This window comes from Trachypithecus francoisi, unplaced genomic scaffold (genome assembly GCF_009764315.1).
Source record: "Trachypithecus francoisi isolate TF-2019V2 unplaced genomic scaffold, Tfra_2.0 Lachesis_group1, whole genome shotgun sequence".
Lineage (NCBI taxonomy): Eukaryota > Metazoa > Chordata > Mammalia > Primates > Cercopithecidae > Trachypithecus > Trachypithecus francoisi.
Window position 1 is genome coordinate 146,570,808 of NW_022681454.1, and position 22,680 is coordinate 146,593,487.

Sequence of the window (22,680 nt, forward strand, 5' to 3'; positions counted from 1 at the left end):
GTACGGCTGGGCATGGTGGCTCACACCGGCTAATTCCAGCACTTTGGGAGGCCAAGGTGGGTGGATCACTTGAGTCCAGGAGTTCAAGACCAGCCTGGGCAACATGATGAAACCCATCATGGGGCACAGTGGCACATGCCTGTAGTCCCAGCTACTTGGGAGGCTGAGGCAGGAGGATTGTTTGAGCCCAGGATGCGGAGGTTTCAGTAAGCCATGATTCTGCCATTGCACTCCAGCCTGCATGACAGAGCAAGACACTGTATCCAAAAAAACAACAACAAAAAAAAACTGTTGGAGTGCTTATACCAAGATAATAAACCTATTTATAGATGGATACATATTACTTCAAAAACATATAATTTTTTTTTTGAGATGGGGGAGTCTCACTCTGTCGCCCAGGCTGGAGTACAATGGCGTAATCTCGGCTCACTGCAACCTCTGCCTCCCAGGCTCAAGCAATTCTCCTGGCTCAGCCTCCTGAGTAGCTGGGATTAAAGGCACGTGCCATCACGCCCAGCTAATTTTCGTATTTTTTTAGTAGAGACGGGGTTTCACCACATTGGTCAGACTGATCTTGAACCCCTAACCTTGTGATCTGCCCACCTCAGCCTCCCAAATTGCTGGGATTACAGGTGTGAGCCACCGTGCCCGGCCAAATACATATAATTTTAATTATTTTGAACATCACCTTTCACTCTCAAAACTGTCTGGATTTGGAGTGGGTGATAAGTCATGTGATCACCCTAGCTATTATATTTGAATTCATACAACCCACCAGATGTGATTTTGCCAAGTTTGTATGAATGATATTTCATTCCTCCTATGTAATACATCTGCAAATTAAACACTCGAAGTGGTAGGTGGTGCCTGAATCCTGCTATAGTTGTCAGTTTCCCATTGGTGTGATTAACCAAGATTGGTTTGATTTCTTAGCTTGCTTTTCTACTCATAGATACTGTTCTATAAGAAGAACAAGCCTAAAAATTTCTAAAATAAGTATATTATATTTCAAAGTATTTACAATTTAGAGCAAGCCTTAAAAAAAGGCAACTGCTTGAACTGAAATATCTTTCAAGTCTACCAAGGACACAACTACATTGCATTATCCCTGCCATGTACCAAAAGCACATGAAAAAAATTCATCTTTGATAGAAATCTAGTGATTTCTTTCCATCAACAGAGTTTCCAAATTATTTTACTGAACATTCTGAGTTCTTCTTCTTGCTTTGGTTAATAATTAATCCATAACCATGATTATTCATTGTTTAATGAATAACATATATAGAGAACTATATGTTTATGGCATCATTCTAACACAGCTCATCTACATTCTCTTTCCCAAAATATCAAGATATATATTAAAACAAAAAACAAATTCAAAAAAGAAATACAAAACCATTTCAGCATGGCACCCAACAATATTAATGTAAAAGCTTTTATGATAGAGAATGGACTGGTCCATAATATGTCAAAGTTTATCTTTGGCATTTCCCTGCTTCTCTTTCTCTTTTCCTCTCTTAGCTCCTGTGTCTCCTCTGCCCCACTCGCAGATATCCAGGGCCCTCATTCTGCCTTTTGGATGACAACAGTGAGCCTACTTCAGTGCTCTCAGCTCAGGCTTGCCTTATAATGAAAAATCCCGAGGACTAAGTTACTTCCCTTTTCTCTCTTCCTGGGCTCCATCAAAATGTACATAACTAGAAAAAAGCAATTTAATTAAACTAAGCCACACTGGACTGTGAATAATTGATTAATAGACTACTTAACCCTCCCTGGGATATTTTTCTTTTAAAAGAGGACACTCTAATCTGAGTGACTCTGTAACAGGCAGAATTTCAAACAGTTCAAAAAAGTAAAGAGAAATATATAGGCTTCATTCAGGGAGATATGTTTTGATAGAAGGGCCTTCTAAGGGTTCCTTAAATTATCCATGTTGGCGGCCACATAGTCAGCCTCCATTCCTAACTAGGAGAATAAAGCATTGACTGAAATGTCCTTTTGCAGTTTTATAAGTGAGCAGTAAAGTACTCTCAAAGGAAGGCATTTGACTTTGAAAGAGACTTCAGAAGTCAAAGTATGGTTTATTAGTCCTTTGGGTGAACTGAGAAATACAAATGCTTCTTTTAATTTGGAGCCAAATTCCTAAGAGTCATCCTTAAACACCAAATATCACTATGACAAAGGGCAAATCCTTTGTTGTGGAAGTGACCCTTTTTTAGATTAGTTACATGTTTGTTAACTTTTAATTGGAGGATGGGAATGAGCACCAGAAATACATGGTATAGCTCTGTATATTGCAAAGATGCAAATAACAATGTATTGGGAAAGAAACCTCATACTAAAGTTCTTCCTTTCATTTCATCCATCCTACCTTCTAGATCTCTCTCTCTCTCTCTCTCTCTCACACACACACACACACACACACACACACACGCACATTAACCTTTGAGGATAGTAAAATCCACTATTCCTCAAACAGTATTTACAGAGTATTCTCTTAAAATTTAGCTATTATCTAAAATTTTGGAATAACATTCATAATTACAATGCTATCATATCATTATAGTTAATAAAATAGGTTTGATGTGGTTAGGACTACCTTTTTGCTTTGATTGACAGAATATTTTTTTCTGCCCTTATACCAGGCATAAAATGCAAAGAGAAGAAACTACTTATTCTCGGCCTTCAGTTTCACTGACATAAATTGAAGCTTATCTTCTGCTCTGGCTTATTGTATATTTTACCCTCCTCTACACCCAGGTGACAATGCAGACCTCTCTGGTCATGATAAAAGCCTCCAGCATTTTACTCTGTTGCAATAGTTTTAAAAATCAACAACCTAACCCTGGTTATCAGTCAACTACATTAATATCTCAGAGTTAATGAGCATCTTTTTGCAGAAATGTCAGGCTATATTTAGCCCTTTGTGAATTTTTTCATTGTATTAAAATATTACATTTTGTCTTAAGTTTCAAAATTCATATGATGGGGCTGGATTAAGGGTTACTACACAAGAAAAGCATTCTTAGTCCTGGTATATATTCCCCAAACAAGAAAATTTTTATTAGTTTTTTCTTTCCACTCAAAAAATCCTTCTAGCTAAGTAAATTTTCTACACCAAACCCTGCTGCACTATTAGCTTCAGATCTATCATCTGAAAGAGGCTGTCATTTTCCCACTCAAAGGTACATCTTGAATAGGGTGAACAAATGTATCTAATTCAACTTTTTTTAAAAGACGTGACCCACAAGAATGGGAAGAACAGGACAGGAGACAATGGCAACGACATTGTTAAAGCTGAGAAGCAGGTGGACAAATAGTAACTGAAGTACTACACCCAAGACAGCTCAATCTTAAGTGAGTGATGGGAAAAGCCAAGAATTAACTAGTTACACAACAGATACCCCCAAATGCTCAGCAACTAGCAGTACCAACTTCTCTAAAACTGGGAATTAAAAATGGGTAGGCAGATAGAAAGCTAAAATAAGGAGACTGGATAAAAGCTATCTGAGAAGTACTTAGATATCTATATGTCTTCCCCTACTCCACTTTAGTCACTTAAGTTATTAGAATCTTGTTTCAATCTAAGCATCTTTATATTGAGCTAAAACAAACTGATTCATCTCCAAATAAGGAATACCTTTAAAGAATTCATTTACTGGCTAGTCCTCAATAATATCCTCCTCTCTTTAGAAAAACAGAGACCAAGAGGTGCCAAAATTATTATTCCACAGTCATTAGCACAGAGTGCCACTTGGATTTTCTCACAAGCTGATAAAGTGCAAAACCTGCTCTGACCCATTTAGACTCCAAAGCTTCATTACAAACCTCCCAATAATTGAACAACTGCAATTCATTATGAGCATGCTGTAATCCAGGGCTTCATGAAGAAAGTATCTGAATGGTAGGAAGCAGTTGAAACGAATCTTCTGAATTCCTTTACAATTCTAAAAGTAAACAGGAGACTTTCTGGATATGGTTAACATACAGAAAATCAGATGGAGCCTAGGTCCTGAGTTCTTTAACATTCATTGCAATAAAACCTTTTGCATACTACCTAAACTTCTAAAATATAGAGAATTATGTTTTAAAATTTCAAGACCTTCCAAGAGGAAATATTGAAGTACAAATTTCCAACAAATACTGGTGAAATAATTTCACTCTAAATGATCATTCATGTTGATAGTTCCATATTAAAAATCATGTTAGAAGCCTGTAATTCCTCCCCTTGAAAACACATAACTAGTCATGCTATATTGGAATCAGCTCTAGAAAATGATCTCTTACCACCAGAAATATTTTCACAGTCTGTTCTGGAAGAACAACCCAGTCTTTATCAAACTAATTATCTTAAGTATATAGGGTAATTACTTCAAGATGGGCAAGGTGATATTTTTATACTTAATCATTCCAAAAAATAGACTGATAATATTTTTAGTATTTTTTAGAACTCCATAACAGATTTTTTCATAACAAATGATAAATATCAATCAGGTATCCAGAACAGCTATTCTAAAGCCACTATTCACCTCTGTTCCATCTCACTTAGGGACAGTTAAGATTAATTAACAGTTAAAATTAATTTCTCTAAATAATTTCTTTGACCCATCTCTTGGGTCTATTATTAGCATTTGACCCAATAGGCAGAGACCATCAAGAATAAAAAATGTATAATGCTGACAATTCTGTATATGACCACTCTGGAATATCAATCATATACAGTTAAAAGCCAGGATTTTTCTTATGCCACATTCAATCTTCCAATTCAGTCTTTAAAGAGATTAAATATGTCTGTGTTCAAGAGCACTCTAAAAATCTATATGTAAAAGTGATTTAGTAATGTTGTTGATTTACAAAAATAAAGCAATAGTAGAGTATCCTACTCTTTGAAAATGCGTAATTTTATTTTCTCTTTGTAAGAGGCCTTTCAAATAAGTGTTAGTCTCTGTTGACAATAGTCATAAAGCTCAGTATTAACATTAAATGTATTTAATTTGGTAAAATCATTTAGCTTTTAAAAGGAAAATTTTAAGTAGCCCAAATAAGAAAACCAACTCACAAAGCTACATGCGGGTATAGTTTATAACTGAAGGTGCATGAGGATGCAATGCTACTTAAAATCAGACACGGACTGAGGGGCCTGAATTGTTGTATACAGACAATGTGGTATATTAGTAACTTCTACCTTAAAGTTTTTCATTCCAAAGTGATTTGCTTTTCTTCCTAGAAGGCACAGGAGAGCTAATTGAAAATATACTCATGGGTTGTAAAACAAAAAACATTGTGAACCATATATTTTATCATCTAAGCAAAAAAAAATTTATAAACATAATTTTATCAAATCCTAAGAACACTTATTTCTTTGGACAAATTCCATGAGAAAAAAAATGTGCCTTGCAGAAAGTGTGGAAAGCCTTTTATAAGAAACAGATAATACTACTTAAGCCAACTGATAGTACTTAATTACTTACCTTTTTGCCTTAGTTACAACAAAACTTCTAGAAACAAATTCACTGCCCCAAAATCATAGTAATCTCAGTTGCTTCATAGCATAGAAACCTTGTATTCTTCCTTTTTTTATCTTTAATTATTCAGCTTTACATTGCTTTAAATTTTTAAGACCAATTCCAAATAGGTAATGAACATTTCAAATAGATTCTGAAATCCTGACAATCTTCTGATTGCTTCTTCTCACATATGTCTGTCTTCTTTTGGCACCAAAAGAATTCTAGAATCAGAATATTTCTTTGTGATGTATTAGATAATTGGCTATTATTATCATCCTGCCTATGTCAAGGGGAGCTCCCTATTCCAAACAGTATAGGTCCAGACTAAGCTCCTTCGTGAAGAACACCAAATCTGACAACAGAAAATAATAAAATACCTCACAGGAGAAAGACTCTACTTTTAACATATAAGATTTAAAAGAACCAATAAAAGTTGACTAAAGGATAAGCATTCCTTATTTTTCATCATTTCTTAAAATATTTAACATTATATAACAGTATAAAACCACAGTTTTCCATGGATGATTAAAACTGCAGTGCTTATAAAACCAAGTATTAGATTACATCAAAAGGCTTGATGTAATCAATGTTGCATCAAATGCAACACTGAATGCAAAACTAACAAATGTTGTAAAGTATTAGACCTAGAAAACTGAAATTACTTTGCAGCCATCTCTGACTGGTTTAAATTTATAAGAGTTCAGTTTAACTGGGCTTGGTGGTAAATGAACTAAATACTGTGATTGGCATCTGATCTTAATACACACATTGTGATATCTTCAAAATTGACACTTTCTTCTTGGTCACTCTTCTCTCTTGTATCACCACTATAAGGCAGTGATCCTCAATCAGAGATGGTTTTACTTACCTGGGGACATTTGACAATGTCTAAAGACATTTGTGGTTGTCGCAATGGGGACAGTGTTACTGGCATATAATGGGTAAAGGCCAGGGATGATGCTAAACCATGATGCTAAACCCCTTACAATGCGCGGGACAACTCCAGACAACAAAGAATTACCCAATCCAAAATAATAGTATTGTGAAGATTGAGAAACCCTGGCAAAAGGACTAACAGTACAAAGATCCTATTAATGTGCTATGCTTCATGTTGTAATAAGGAAGACGAAAGAACTAAGGCTAACAACTTTTTCAATGGTCAAATTAACCCTAGAATTTATTCTACATTTTGGCACTGAAAATCCATACTCATTCATTAAGCTCTCATTCTAGTCACATATTTTCATTCAAGAATCTTCTTATGCCATTCCAATCCAATGCTGGCAGATACCTCTGAATAATTAATATTAAGGACCATTTTTAATAAAAGCCCTCAGGGTCATATGTCTATTCTGAACAAAAGCTCAAAGAGAAACTAAATAAAATACATTTTGTCGGTCACTAGTCCTTCAATGTCTTCTATTTAAGCCATCTTTTACTCCCAAATGAAGTTGATTATTCAGTGGCAATTTTCCTGTTTCTGTTATAGTTCTGACAGTTCTCGGAAACTTCAACCTTGATCATGAAGAGACATGCTCCAAAATGCAAATCAGGTATCCTCACCATACTAAAAACTATACAGTGTCACAATAGAAATATCAGAAACCAAAGTTCTCTGATCAGATGCTTTCTATGAAATACGAAATAGCTAAACCAACTCTAAGCTATGCCTCAAATTTATATGCTTCCAAGCTATTCAAATATAAAACAAGCACTAACAAACGGGCAACCTTGTCCATCTCAAGGCTAATAAATCAAAATCACCAAGGTAAGTTAACTGCATTTTCAGTGGGTGCAGATTTATCATCACAGGCATGATAATCATGCAACCACTAGAAAAAGCAATGTGTTTTCCATGACCTTGGTCATAATTCACCAACAACACTGACTTATAATGTTTCACTATATCACTCTGGGCACACTCTAAAAAACGACTTCAGGACTTTGGGTCTTCTGAACACACATGTGTTCATCTGATGATTTTTTTGACACTACAGTTTAGTATGAAAACTATAAACACCTAATACCTAAAGAATAAGGCAGTGGATAAGAAAACTAAAGAAAAGCAGGACTTAAATGTCTTTAAAGGTTTCCGAAAATGAAAAGCTGGCAGGAAATCTCAGTTAGTTCAAATACAGAAGCCTCCACATTTTCACCTTTTCAACAATGACTATAACCCTTACATCTGACAATTTCTTTTAGTTGAATTCCCTACAGCAGGAATGTCGTCAAGGTTGAAATAAAGTCAGAGAAGTTTCAAGCATTCTGTTCTGTAAGTAGTTTTATTTTGATTTCCACAAGTGGAGAAAGGCTTGACTGCCGCAAATGTTTCCAAGAAGGAGAAAGTGGTTAAGAGATGCTGATACCTTTCCAGGTTTTCAGAGATTAATATTAAGTATAGACAATCACATAAGGAACACAAGATAGAGGAAACAAGTTGCTGCAAAGATGGACAAGATATCAAGGTATACTTTCCTAACTTGCACCATTGCTCCCAACTTCAGAACGTGAAAGAACTGAAATTGCATTTTTAAATTATTTAAATGGAGACTTTTAAAATCCTAGGACAAAAGGCCAAGTGTCCAGAGATAAAATTTTGAAAAGTTTGGCAGGGCGCGGTGGCTCAAGCCTGTAATCCCAGCACTTTGGGAGGCCGAGACGGGCGGATCACGAGGTCAGGAGATCGAGACCATCCTGGCGAACACTGTGAAACCCCGTCTCTACTAAAAAATACAAAAAACTAGCCGGGCGAGGTGGCGGGCGTCTGCAGTCCCAGCTACTCGGGAGGCTGAGGCAGGAGAATGGCGTGAACCCGGGAGGCGGAGCTTGCAGTGAGCTGAGATCCGGCCACTGCACTCCAGCCCCGGCGACAGAGCAAGACTCCGTCTCAAAAAAAAAAAAAAAAAAAGAAAAGTTTGACTATTTAAAGAACTGCATAAAATCAAAAGCCTGAATTGGAATCCTGATTGGGATCCTTCCTAGATGTGTAAATTTGGGCTAGCTATATAATCACTCCGAGCCTCTGGTGTTTGTTCTTATTGTTGTTTGTTTTATTTTCATTTTTTGGTTGTTTTGGTTTTGGTTTTTAGTTGTGAAGTAGAGATCATAATGTATATCAAGAGCATGAAACATATGTTATGCAAGAAAATTCATGCCATTAATTATTAACTCTCCCATGAAATAGGTTATGGGTCTTTGTGAGAAGACAAAGAGCATAGACAGAGAGTGAGCAAGAGCTTCACATTTATTGCTGACCATGGGTTCTGAAGACAGTCCAGAGAGTGATCACTGTCGAGTTTTTCTGACTGCTGGGTGGGAAATGAATCCATTGGAAAACTCAAGATTCTAATAATAGTGGTAGCTAACATGCTAGACACAACAATCTAATTGAGGTGGTTCTATCATTATCTATTAGGATTCTTATTCTACTACTGCAAAAATCAAAGATCAGATAAATTAAGGAGATTTCTCAGGTCATAGGCATCAAATGGAGGTGTGATAAAACCAAAAGCAAGCTCAAGAGCTGGCAGTAATGGTCATAGAGTGGGTTCTGTTCATAAGGGGTCCCAGATGCAATGAAACATTAGAATCATTCTCATGAGAGACTAAACCATCAAATATTCCTTTATTCTGTTTCAAATATAGATATTAATGGAAGAGAATAAAAAATTCAGAGTATTAAAAGATAATTTGAAATAAATAAGAAAGATTGAATTATAAAATAAATATAATTGGGATAATAACCCTCCATTTGGGAAAGAATAAATCCTGCCACATACCATAACACACAAAAAATGAACTACAGAGGAAATAACTTTTATTGCTATTGTTGTTGTCATTGTTAGAGACAGAGTCTTGCTCTGTTGCCCAGGCTCAAGTGCAGTAGCATGATCATGCTCACTGCAACTTTGAACTGCTGGATTCAAGCAATCCTTCCACTTCATCCTCCTGAGTAGCTATGATTGCAGGCACACACTATCACATCTGGCTAACTTTTAAAATTTTTGTAGAGATAAGTCTCTCTTTGTTGACCAGGCTGCTCTCAAATTCCTGGGTTCAAGCAATCCTTCTACCCAGGACTCCCAAAGTGCTGGCATTATAAGCATGAACCACCATACCTGTCCCCAAAATAAAATTTTATGTATAAAAATCTAATAGCATATTTTAAAAATTAGAGTATTTTTATGTTGAGGCTGTTCTGTCTAAGCATGACTAAAAAGCCAAAAATCATACAGGAAAATATTAAAAGTTTTGACCTGTAAAATTTAACTTCTGTTCAAAAAATACACCACAAACAGGGTCAAAAGATATATTATTGAGCAAAACATTTGCAGCATATCTTTAATAAAGTACAAATTATCAATTTAAAAAGATGAACATTGTTTTTAAAAAATCAAAAGACATACAGAGACAATTCATAAAATAAATGAAAATGGCCAGTAATTAAAAGATGATTGAGAGATAATAATTAAAACAACAATCTGATACTTTTCACCTATCTGTCAAAAATTATTATGATTATTAATGCCCAGTGCTGGGGAAGTTGGGATTCATTTCATTGCCAATGAGAGAATACATAGGTGCAAGTTCTCTGGAAAGGAATCTAGCAATCTACATCAAATTCAAAATATATGTGCCTTCAAACTAGCAATTTTACTGCTAGGGATGTTTCTAAGGAACTAATCTAACAAGTATTCAATAAGTTATGTAGAAAGGCATTTGTGGAAAAATTAGTTAAAACGATGACATCTTTCAAACAACGTAAGTGTCCCTCAGTTTGTTGATCAAATTATGGTATTTCCATACTATGATATGTTATTCATTTGTTTAGAAAAGTAAAGTAGATTAATATTTAGAAACCTGTTCTTGGCATAGTGTTGCTTGATTAAAGCAGGCTAGGGGATAATTATTTATTATAGCAGAATATAATTTATGTAATCAAATACATATTTTTAAGTCTGGAAAGGTGCAACCAAAGAAATAAAAGAAAATAGCTTGGAAAAATATAAACCAAGGTTAACATGGTTGTCTATGAATAGTTGAATCATAAATATTATTTTCTTCCTTTTGTTTCAATATTTCCTGATTTTTCTTTAATAAACATGTTTTGCCTTTGTAATTAAACTTATTACAACCAAAGAATTTATATTAAAATATTCATCTTTTTAATAGGCTCATAAACATTAATTAAAGAAAACCAATCTGTTTTTACAGAGGAATACTGTTTTTCTTTTTTTGCATCTACACTAAAATAGACCAGTCTTCCTAGTAATATTTTTTTCATATTTAAGATAAATTGATGCATTGCTTCTAAAATCTAAAATCAAGGAGTATAGCTAATACTTACTCTAGCCCTTATAATTTTAGTCTTTCCAAAGTAAAATTGTAAGTGTCTGCTGGTTTTTTAACTAAATTCGTTTTTAAACTAAAATGGATGATGTAATATTAGTATCCAACACACGTTGTTGATTGGCTGACTCATTTTCTAGCAATGTGTAGAAAAATGTCATGGTGCCTACGAACACACTAAAATACGATGACAGATTAATTATTTAGAGGGTGAATCATAGCTACAGAAAAAAATAAACAAGGGAAAATAAAGGATTCTGAAATTAATCACATGAAGGATTCTGTGTAAATGTGGAAGACAGGTTCTTCTATTTGTAGATGATAGTTGGCTACTTCTGGAATTAATTTTTAAAGTCTCCAATCATGTTCTGAAAGCATTCAGTCTCAAAACAAGTTTGTTATTTTAGTCTCCACACTCATTGAGCCTTTCTCCAGAGAAGCTGCCAAACCCAGCACTAGTTGGCCTCTTGGGAACAAGACTAAGCTAACAGCAGATACTTCTTTTTGAACTGTTAATAGATGTTAAAAGGATAGAGTTGAACTAATCTAAATCTATTAAGTTGGAAACAAAGGTTGCCTCCAAGGGAATTTGAATTCTATGGTTAAAATTTAAAACATTTCCATTTTCTTCCCCATAACTGCTTACTTTTTTTTTTTTTTTTTTTTTTGAGACGAAGTATCACTCTGTCGCCAGGCCAGAGTGCAGTGGCGGCACGGAGGTGCTCACTGCAACCTCCGCCTCCTGGGTTCAAGCGACTCTCCTGCCTCAGCCTCCCAAGAAGCTGGGACTACAGGCAGGCACCACCACGCCCAGCTAATTGTGCTTACCTCTTTTAAGTGCTCTGGTTTTTCTTAAATATTGCTTGTAAATAAGTGCCTATCAATTCTACTGCTCTCTTTTGCCTGGCTCTTTCCTGTGTTGTCAAAGTGGTCCTTGGAAGCATTAGTGAAACCTGAATAAAACTAGGCATAGCAGCATGTTACACAAGCCTCATTTCCTTACCTCCCTTCCTGGACCCCATCCAGACTATCAATGAAATTTACAGAGATTCAAGTTAATAGGGAGAAAAAAGTAAAAGCACATGATTGCTAGATTGCTAATGAGAGTATAAATTGGTCCCACTGCTCTGCAGGGCAATATAAAGCAACACTTTTTAAAATCTTCATGCCCTTATACCCAGTAATTCCACATAACTATTTATAATTAAGTAAGTCCAGCACAGCATTATTTGATTCACAATGGATTCATTCACTTGCCAGATTTTTTCTCTAACTTTAATCAGATAGTACTCTAATACAGAAAACACTCACACATCCAGAAACAACGTTAGAGCTGCAGTAGACATGAAAAATCTTTTTGCTCAGTTATTTCCAGTGATTTTCAAACAGGTTCCTAAGGATTATTTGTAAATGTTGGAGAGTATTTGATGGTCCTAGTGGGTGGGCCAGGGATGTCACATGCTGGCAATGCCTGAATTATTTCCATATAACAAAGAATTCCCCTGCCCAAAGTACCAGCAGTAGAACTGGTGCTCTACCCAGGTCCTCTCTTCAAGGTCGCCCATTCCCAGTTTCTGGGAATATTGCTCATTTCTGGATCATAGCTATGTCTTTCATAAGGCATTGCTGCAGAGACCTGCCTTGCCCAAGGTTTCATTATTCCTCCTCCCAGGTGGTACCCATGGGTGATGTCTGGCCGATACAGGAAACAATGGCTGACTCCTTTGCTTCAACTTGGGACAATTCCACAGGGCCTTCCTATTCCTATAGCTCCTTGTAGGATTGACTGAGGGCCTCAATTGGTATCCTATTGCAGGTTAGCTTCTCCCTCTGCCCAATCCTGCCTTCCCAACTTCATTATAAAAGTATCTCTTATGAACACACACCAGTAAAACTTCTGCCTTCAACTCTCCCTCCCAGTTTGTTTCCATGGAACCCAATTTATGACAATCTTCACTGAGATACACTGCTTTAGTCCATCCCCTTATACTCCAGATGTGTCAAGAAGGTGCTAGAGAAAGATCATGTCTAAAGTACAGAGGTAGATAGTTAAGCAATCGTTGCACATACTACACGTTAGAAACTACAAGAAGTTTAACAGGGAGAGAACCAAGAAAGAAAGAAAATCATGTTAAAATATTTATTGTGGGAAAGTATACGTACCTAAAGAGAAGAAAGAAGAATGAGAATGACAAAAAGCATTAAGACATGACTGTATGGAGAAATGTTAAATAATGATAAAACTTGAGAAGCAATATTACTCGTTTACTACAATAAGATAAAAGAAGACTGCCCAAATATCTCAGTTTGGGGAAGACTATTTACTGGATTCTTTAACTACTCTCAGTCTGTCTAAACTATTCATAATTAGTGTTCATCACGGTGATAAAGCCAAAAGCTAATAATTAGATACTTTCTTCTTAAAAGTAAACAGCTACTAGGACATAGAGACCATCAACTGTAGTGAGAGTGAATAAGCACGAAAGTAAAACAAATCCCTTTCATCTGCAACCATTATTCCTCTGTCCTCAGAAAAGGCAGCTAATTCTAAACACCCATTGTCCACTAAAGTCTTTCTTATCCCCAGTGTTCTCTTCCTAGTCATCTGTCAATCTTGGAAGACATGTCTCTTCCATGGCCCATTACTCCACTCTTATTTTAACACAGTCCTTAAATACAGTGTGATGATATTTTTACCCTGCAACTTTTATACTTACTATACCTCTGTTCTGTATCAAATACAGAAATTTCCTGTATTTTCAAGAATAGTGTAGAAAGAACTGCAATACTGCTGAGAGTTCCAGTTGTGACCTAACAAGCACCTCTCCAAAAAAGAAAAAAAAAAATGCAGGTTTTGAAAAAATTTTTAATGCAACCCCACACTTAGAATGCAGAACTAGTTTGTAAAATTAGTAAGACTTTTTATTTTTGCATAAAAAGAAAACTGACTTTATCACACTGGCTTTCTTAATTTTCTCAGAATCAAAACTAGTATTTTTTAAAACAGGAAATAAAGTACACTAAATGAATGGAATTATTACCAAAGCCAATATGGCCAAGATAATTTTCCCCAAACCCTCATTTGAAAAGAATTTGATATCTTAATGTAAAAAGTCAAAGAAATCCTTGGAGTTTAAGCATCTCAAAACATTGTGTCAAATACCTAACATTTATTTTTAAGTAATTTGAACAGTACTTTTATCCTGTACATGGCCAAAAACAATCTTGAAAAAAATATTATTCTAACTTACAGTTAAAATGTCCTGCCTTTCAAAGTCTAACAGGTAACATGGATAAAATACTAGGTTCTTGTTTATTCATTCATGATATGAAAAGAATCTTGTCCAACAGCTTCAGGAAAATGTACTAAGTAGAATTTACATTAATCATTTTCTCATTGTTATCTACAGTAGGAAGGAGTCAAACTTTAGGATTTAACTCTTTAAAAGTTGAATAATGACAGGAGTTATCATTGCCAGATCCCACTCAATTATGTAAAATCTATGATTTTACATCAAAGAGCACCATGGTACTATTTTAGTCATCCTCTGATTCACTGGCCTCGCTCTCTTCATATTGCATAGAACAATCATATGCTTAATTAAATTTAGAAAAAGTAATAAGCATTCCACATTTTGGGGTGGCAATATGGACCTCCTCCTGTGTTAAACATGTCCCGGTTTATGGCTAAGTTGACAATTCAAAGGTTAAGCTAGAAAAGTCAGGACAGCTTGACTTTGTTGGGTTCCCAATTGTACAGCTTGCAATCTTTCTATTTCACTGAGGTAGCGGGGCACCATAACAGGAACAGATTGTTCCATCAGCAGAACAAAAATCAAACCAGCAGCAGTTTTCTCTAAAACTGAGACTGTTTTCCAAATGTGCATGCTCTAGTTAGGACTAAGGTTATTTATTCAAATGCTAATAGAAGTTAAATGTGGTCATTAGCTTTCTAAGTTGAATTTAAAGACTATTTCTTTTCTCTCTTGCCTAGAAGATCTGGTCATATGCCTAGATATTTTCCTGGCTATTAGATTCTGAACCAAATTCCCCTTTGTATGAAACTGTGATTGATCCCTCTGTTTAGTGTGGCATCATTCCACAAACATTCACACATTTAGAAAATAGTGTTGCCTCAGTTTCTTTATAATTATGATTTAGTTCTACTCTCCTGGGTCACTTTTAAGATCAAGGTAGTAAAAGACTAGAAACCCTTGCATAGTAGAAATAACATTCTGGTAGACAGTCTTTATTAAATCTGTTCAATTTACATCCCTGGTTTTCCATTGTCTTTGTGATGAAAATCAAAACTACTTAATTTGGCTTACAAGTCCTGTACCATCTGCCTTCTGTTTACTCTTCCAAGGCCCCATTTTCCCCTTGAACTCTAGCCTCAGCTTCAGTAAACTTCTTCCCATTCTGCAAGGCACCAAACTTTGTTGTACTGGAGCCTGCACACATCCCTGTCTCTACCTGAACACTCTTGCTGGAAGTACTATGATCCCTTTTGCCTGCCTACCTATTTCTCATTCTCATCTCATCTCTCTCTCTCTGATTCTAATACACATACACACATACGCACAGTATTTCTTAATGTCTGATAGAATTAGAGTTGCCATCAAAAGACATCTGTCTCAAAACATTTCTCTTACTAGGGCATCTTTGTGAAGATGCAAATACAAATTTTAAGAGAATTGGACATAGAATTATCTGCATGTAATGAACCTGGTGAAGGTAACAATACATTTGCTTTATGAATATGGCAGGCACAGAAAAGAGCCTCAGGGTGAGAAAAGTCCAAGGAGAGTAGTAGGCATAGATACAAACCTAGATGGGGTACCCATTTACAGGCCATGACCATCTCTGTATCAGTGCCACCAAACAAGAAACCAGCAAGTTTCTTATGTGAATTCTGCTTCATGACAGTGGGAAGATAGAAGCTTACACTGAGAATCAACACTGCTTCATTCATTGAGAAAGTCTTGCTGTAAAAGAAATAAATAAATAATTAGCTGAATTTAAACAGGGTGTTTAGTGACTTTTAGTGGCACTGATCTATAGCACAATCTGAAGGCCCTAGAAAAAGAACTAAATAATAGGACCTTAAAAGCAAAAACAAGCTTACTAAATAAAAATTTTACATCCGCTACTTCTATTTATATCCATAACTCCATTCATTGTTTTCTCTTACCTCTGGCACACTAGACCTACCTGTGCTACTAACTGGGCAAAAAAGGGAAAGCCTCTTAATTCAGGAAACAGGATATTAACATCATTTTACAATAAAGAGGTTGCACTGAATCAGTGGTTCAACTGAGGGTGATTTTGCCCCCCAGGAAGCATTGGCAACATCTGGAGAATTTTTTCATTGTCACAGCTACAAATAAATAAGAATATGCTACCAGCATCTAGTGAGTAGATACTAGGGATACTACTAAACATTCTACAATGCACAGGACTGTCTCTTCCTGCCCCCGCTACTTCCCAACAAAGAATTATCCATTTCAAATTATCATAGTGCTGAGGTTGAAAGATCCTTCATTAAATAACCTCTGAAGTCCCTTTCACCTTTAACATTCTCTGATGCTTTATTTTGATGTTCACTAGAATTGTATTTATTTTAGTGATCTAATGAAAAGTGGTCAAAAATGACTTCTTTAATGTGAATTTCTGCAGTGAAATATACGTAGGCCATAAAGAAAATAGGGTAATAAAATTTCAGTATAAATTCAAAAGTTGAAAATGGTTATAATGCTCAGCAAACTTCCTTAGTGTAGGTGATGTAGTCTAATGGAATAAAAAAATCAACAAGAGGGAAAATGCCAGAAATTTCTGCCTAAAATAACTTCTTTTTCTCTATCAGCTATTTGTTTAATCCAATTGTATAAAAAGCAGAAAAATACTCAAGAAACCTAGATTCAGTCAGCATCTCTGTCCTGTTTCATCGCAGAGCCGTAAGCAGGATTCTATTATATATTCTTGGCTTTAGTTTTTTGTTTGTTTTCACTGGAAAACAGAGATATTACTTGAAGGGTACAACCAAGAATGTTTGACACAAAAATAAGATGGTTTATCGTATTCACTGAGGCCTCTGGTTAAAATGTATACTGTTTTTAAAAAATACTATCATTAATTCCGTTTCACAATGTCATTCTATATAAGTATTTTACAAATTCTTAAATCCAAACAGAATGACTATTCCTTTTAAATACAGTTTATAGTGCATGACTAAATTTCTTTATTAAAACATTAATTCAAAAGCAAATACATCCTCTTGCATATAAAAATTATATCTTGATGATTTCTAATGCTCATTTGCTTAATGATATCATTGTGCCTGTAAAATTCACCAGAAGTTAAATTTGGGGCCCCTGTCCTTTGGTGAAAGACCAAAGATCTCAAAGAGGATGTCAGTCATACCCCTGGAATTATACCCTTGTAGTCGATCTGTTTCAGCTTTCTCAGCTGGCATGTGCATACTTGAAAAGAACAAAAAGAAAACCCTCTCATATTCCCAGGAGGGTCTTTTGTCTTCGTTACTCTTGTGCAGAGAGAAGTGATATTGTCTCTGCATCTTCTATTATAGTTTTGTTAAGCGGTTCCAAAAGTACTTACCTCCCGAATTCTTGGATATTGCTTTTAAGTATTCTTCAAAGTCATTAGACCTTTTATGTTCATAGCCATAAACAGATGGTATTATAATCCATGGTGCCTATATAAATATTAATGACTACATGCTAAGCATCAGATGCAAAATGGGCAATCAGGGTTTCTATTTAAATTTAAAGACTCAGAACAGAAATGTTAAGACAGAAACTGCAGACTAAAAACAACAACAACAACAGCAACAACTGCAGACTCAAAAAGTAATATGGATAACTGGAATGGTAACATAAATTTCCAAGTGTATAAGAATGAATAATGAGATAAAAATAAAATAAAAATAATACTGGAAGAGTTAAAACACAAGCAACTCTTTTGACTCATTAGTACAATGTAGTATTTAAGAGTAAATTCCCTGAAATTCTAGCCCTACTTATGAGACACAGGTATACCTCTAAGATATTGTGGGTTCAGTTCCAGGCTACCACAATAAAGCAAATACTGCAATAAAGTGAGTCACTCGAACCTTTTGGTTTCTCATGTTATGTTTACACTATACTATGGTCTATTAGTTTTTAAAGACAATTAACATTATGTCTTTAAAATGTGCATATCTTAATTTTAAAATACTTTATTGCTAAAAGATGCTAACAATCATCGCAGCCTTCAGATTGCAGCAATTCAGTGATATCTTTAAGCTCCACTTCTAATTCTGGTTCTCTTCCTATTTTCACTCCATCTGCAGTGACTTTTTTCACTAAAACCTTGAACCCCCTTCAAGTTATCCATCAGTGTTAAAATCAACTTTGTCCAAATTCCTGTAACAGTTGATATTTTGATCTCCCATGAATCACAAGAGTTCTTAATGGCATATAGAATGGTGAATCATCTCCAGAAAGTTTTCAATTTACTTTTCCCAGACTCAAATTACTATCTATGGCAGTTAAGAGTCTTACAAAATGTATTTCTGAAATGACAGAACTTGAAAGCCAAATGACTCCTTGATCCACGGACTGTAGAATGGATGTTGTGCTAGCAGGCATGAAAACAACATGATTCTCCTTGTACATCTCCATTAGAGCTCTGGGTGATGAGGTGCATTGTCAATGAGCAGTAATATTTTGAAGGCAATTATTTTTTCTGAGCAGTGGATCTCAACAGTAGGCTTATTCAGTAAACCATGCTATAAACAGATGTGCTGTCATCCAGGCTTTGTTATTCCATTTACAGAGCACAGGCAGAGTAGATTTCCCATTATTCTTAAGGGCCCTAGAATTTTAAGAATGGTAAATGAGCACTGGCTTCAATTTGAAGTCACCAGCTGCATTAGCCCCAAACAAGAGTCAGTCTGTCCTTTGAAGTCAGGAATTTTCTACTTCTCTCTAGCTAGGAAAATCCTAGATAGCATCTTCTATTAGAAAGTTGTTTCATCTACACGGAAAATCTGATTTAGTGTGGTCACCTTCATCAGTGATTGTAGCTAGATCTTCTGGATAACTTGGCTGCAGCTTTTCCATGAGCACTTGCTGCTTCACCTTATATTTTTGTGTTATAAAGGTGTCTCCTTCCATTAAACCTCATGAACCAACATCTGCTATTTTCCAACTTTTTTCCTTCAGCTTTATCACCTCTATTAGCCCTTACATAATTGAAGAGAGTTAGGACCTTGCTCTAGATAGGACTTGGGGCCTAAGAGAATGCTGTGGCTGGTTTGATCTTCTATCCAGACCACTCAAACTTTCTACATACAAGCAATAAGGCTCTTTTGCTTTCTTATCATTTATGTGTTCACTGCAATAACATTTTTAATTTCCTTCAATAACTTTTCCTTTGCATTCACAATTTGACCATTTGGTGCAAAAAACCTAGCTTTTGGCCTATCTCAGCTTTCCACATGCCTTCCTCACTAAGCTTAATCATTTATAGCTCTTGATTGTAATAGGCTTGTAACTCTTCCTTTCACTTGAACATTTAGAGGTCATTATAGGGTTATTAACTGACCTAATATCAATATTGTTGTGTCACAGTAAATACAGAGGCCCAAGCAGAGGGAGAGAGACAGGGAACAGCTGGTCAGTAGAGCAGTCAGAACACACACAACATTTATTAAGTTTGCTGTATTAAAAGGATGTAGTTCATGGCACCTCAAAAAAATTACAATAGTAACATCAGAGATCACTGATCACAGGTCCCCATAACAGATATAATCATAAAAAGTTTGGAATATTGTGAGAATTACCAAAATGTAACACAGAGACACAAAATGAGCACCCATCGATGGAAAAATCATGTCAATAGACTTTCTCAATGCAGGGTTGCCAAACACCCTCAATGTATAAAAAATGCAGTATCTGTAAAGTGTAATCAAGCAAAGCACAATTGAAGTATGCTTGTATGTGAATTAACTTCATTTCTGTATATTTTTATGTCCTTGCCTGTAAAACAGGGTTATCAAAGTACTTGCCTCATATAGTGTGAGTAACAAATGAGTCCATATAACATACGTGTGCATTGCCTGACACAGAACATCCATTTAATATACTTTGACCATTATCCAGAAAAATGATCTATTAATAGAAATTAGAGTCTAGACCAGGGGTTGGCAAAATACAGCCAGGCCCACAAGCCAAATCCAGTGGGCCACTGCTTTTGTAAGTAGTTGTCTCGGAAACCAGCCATGCCTCATTCATTTACATATTGCCTATGGCTGCTTTCACCCTATGATATGGTCTAGCTCTGTGTCTCTGCCCAAATCTCATCTTGAATTGCAATCAGAATTGTAATTCTCATGTGCTGGGGGAGGGGCCTGGTGGCAGGTGACTGGATCACAGAGGCAGTTGCCCCATGTTGTCCTCATGACAGTGAGTTCTCACAAGATCTGATGGTTTTATAAGGGGTTCTTCCCCCTTCGGTCTGCACTTCTCTCTCCTGCCACCTTGTGAAGAAGGTGCCTGCTTCCCTTTCCACTATGATTGTAAGTTTCCTGAGCCCTCCCCAGCCATGAAGAACTGTTAGTCAATTAAACCTCTTTCCTTTATAAATTACCCAGTCTCAGGCAGTTCTTTATAGCAGTGTGAGAATGGACTAATACGACCTACAACAACAAAGTTAAGTCCTTGTGACAGAAACCATATGGACTGCAAAGTCTAAAATATGTACTACCTACAACTTCACTGTTTCTAAGGATCTATTGCCCTAAATAAACATACTAACAATTATCAAGAAGCAGAGCACAAGTATCCTCTGCTTACACATGAGCAAAGCTTTCTGGGAGTTCTTCACCTGAAAGGTTTTATTCTAAAATCACATGGAAGGAATTGGTGAGCGAGAAAGAATAAGCGCATCCTGCAAGGATGAAGAAAAGAAAATATTCTTCAGATGTTGGGTTCTTACAGTTGAAAGCCACTATCATGGCTGCTGTCTCTTCTAGGGATTTAATAGAAAACCATTTGGAAAGGAGTCGAGAGACTTTACAGAGTTGTGGTTAAGAGCGTAAACACTGGGGTTAGGTCTCTTGGATTCAATCCTGGCACTGCCCTTATTTATCTGTGTGACCTTGGCAAATTAATTTCTATGAACTTCAGTTTCCCAATCTACGAAATGGATCCAAATAATAGCATCTATCTTATGGGATAGTAAGGATTAAATAATTTACTAAAAGCCTCTTATACTTAATACCAGTAATCTGTTCCTGAAAATTGAATGTGTAGGCACAAATGCTCACCAGCCTATATTATTCTAAATTAGAAAAATCCACAGTCAACTTCCTAAACAGAATCTGAAGCAGTAACACTGTGCCTATTTGTAACTAATAGAAAATCGTTTGGGGATTAAAATGTTCAAAATGTCTCTTTCTGATCACTAAACATCATTAATATGTTTGTTTAAAAACTTTCTATGAAGTAACATCTTTTCCACTTAATTGTTTTTCTCAGTCGCTTTGCCATTTCACTATTGTCTTCTCTATTTTCTTCAATATTTTCTTATTACACAGTTTTAGGCAAAACGAGGCCTAAACACAAAGCCTTTGTACAAACAGTTCAGGACTAGCACACAATGAGAGTGGGGGTCACACTGAGTATGACGCAGTGACGCCCCAACTGGAGCCAGTAGCATTCAAAATGCCCAAGATTATGGCTTTTTGAAAAGTCTACACGGTGTTCTGATCTTCTGTCACTCTGAAAAAACTCCAGACTTTTTACTGTACATCCTTTCGTTTAAAATTGTTGTACTGAGGCCGGGCGCGGTGGCTCAAGCCTGTAATCCCAGCACTTTGGGAGGCCGAGACGGGTGGATCACGAGGTCAGGAGATCGAGACCATCCTGGCTAACACGGTGAAACCCCGTCTCTACTAAAAATACAAAAACTAGCCGGGCGAGGTGGCAGGCGCCTGTAGTCCCAGCTACTAGGGAGGCTGAGGCAGGAGAATGGCGTAAACCCAGGAGGCGGAGCTTGCAGTGAGCTGAGATCCGGCCACTGCACTCCAGTCCGGGCAACAGAGCGAGACTCCGCCTCAAAAAAAAAAAAAAAAAAAAAAAAATTGTTGTATTGAGTTTGGAGAAGGTACATACACATTTTCCCCATATAAGCATTGCCTGAAAGGTATGTACAATCTATGACGTCTAAGTATTAAACAAAAAAAAAGTCCCCAAGTTGTATCCCAATTCTTGCCCAAACCCCTCCTGCTGCCCCAAGGCAGCTCACCTGTGCTTCTGCCTCAGCCAGGCTCCGCTCCTGAAGCACTTTGTGCCCCCTCAGCGTGTGGCACCTCCACCGGCTCCACACTCCTCATCAAGCCCCAGCGCGCACTGCGCCGCCCGTCACGTGACTCCTCCCCGCACCCCTCCCCGCCTTCCTCCCGCCCACTGCCGACTCCTCAGCAACCTGGGGCCACTTCCCTGTGGTGACCTCTGACTTGTCAGTGATCCAGAGACCTCAGCCGTCCACCCACTTGGCAAACCTCCTGCAGGCTCAAGACAGTGCCCTCAAGGTACAAACGAGTGTTTCTCACAGGCAAAGAGGTCTTTCAGTGCCTTTGAAGGGGGTCATGGCTACAGAGAAAAACAATGGCCGTCACATAGCCTCAGACTTAGCTATTGTTCATGGGCGGAGATCTTCACCAGCTTCAGAAGTAGACTGGTTAGCTCTAAGGCCTTTGTAGGCCTGTGGCCTCTTACTGTAGTGGCCCAGGACTACCAGAAAATGGACGCGAGGAATCCAG

At 36.7% G+C, this 22,680-nt stretch overlaps 1 protein-coding gene and 1 long non-coding RNA gene across 4 annotated transcripts in view; one reads left to right on the forward strand and one right to left on the reverse strand.

Annotated features, from left to right (window-relative positions):
- The window catches only part of IQCM (IQ motif containing M), a 499,469-nt gene extending 477,225 nt beyond the window's left edge, over nucleotides 1-22,244 (reverse strand). For 2 of the 3 annotated variants that reach the window (XM_033215451.1, XM_033215449.1), the window contains exon 1: nucleotides 5,472-5,694. The gene's annotated coding sequence lies outside the window, so the exon portion shown is untranslated. Of the gene's footprint in view, nucleotides 1-5,471; nucleotides 5,695-22,163 lie in introns of those variants that run through there. The other variant, XM_033215450.1, reaches the window with a different exon arrangement.
- Nucleotides 22,242-22,680, forward strand: part of LOC117086006 — a 75,992-nt gene continuing 75,553 nt past the window's right edge. Inside the window, exon 1 of the long non-coding RNA XR_004438171.1 lies at nucleotides 22,242-22,449. This is a non-coding gene — a long non-coding RNA (uncharacterized LOC117086006). The remainder of the gene's footprint in view (nucleotides 22,450-22,680) is intronic.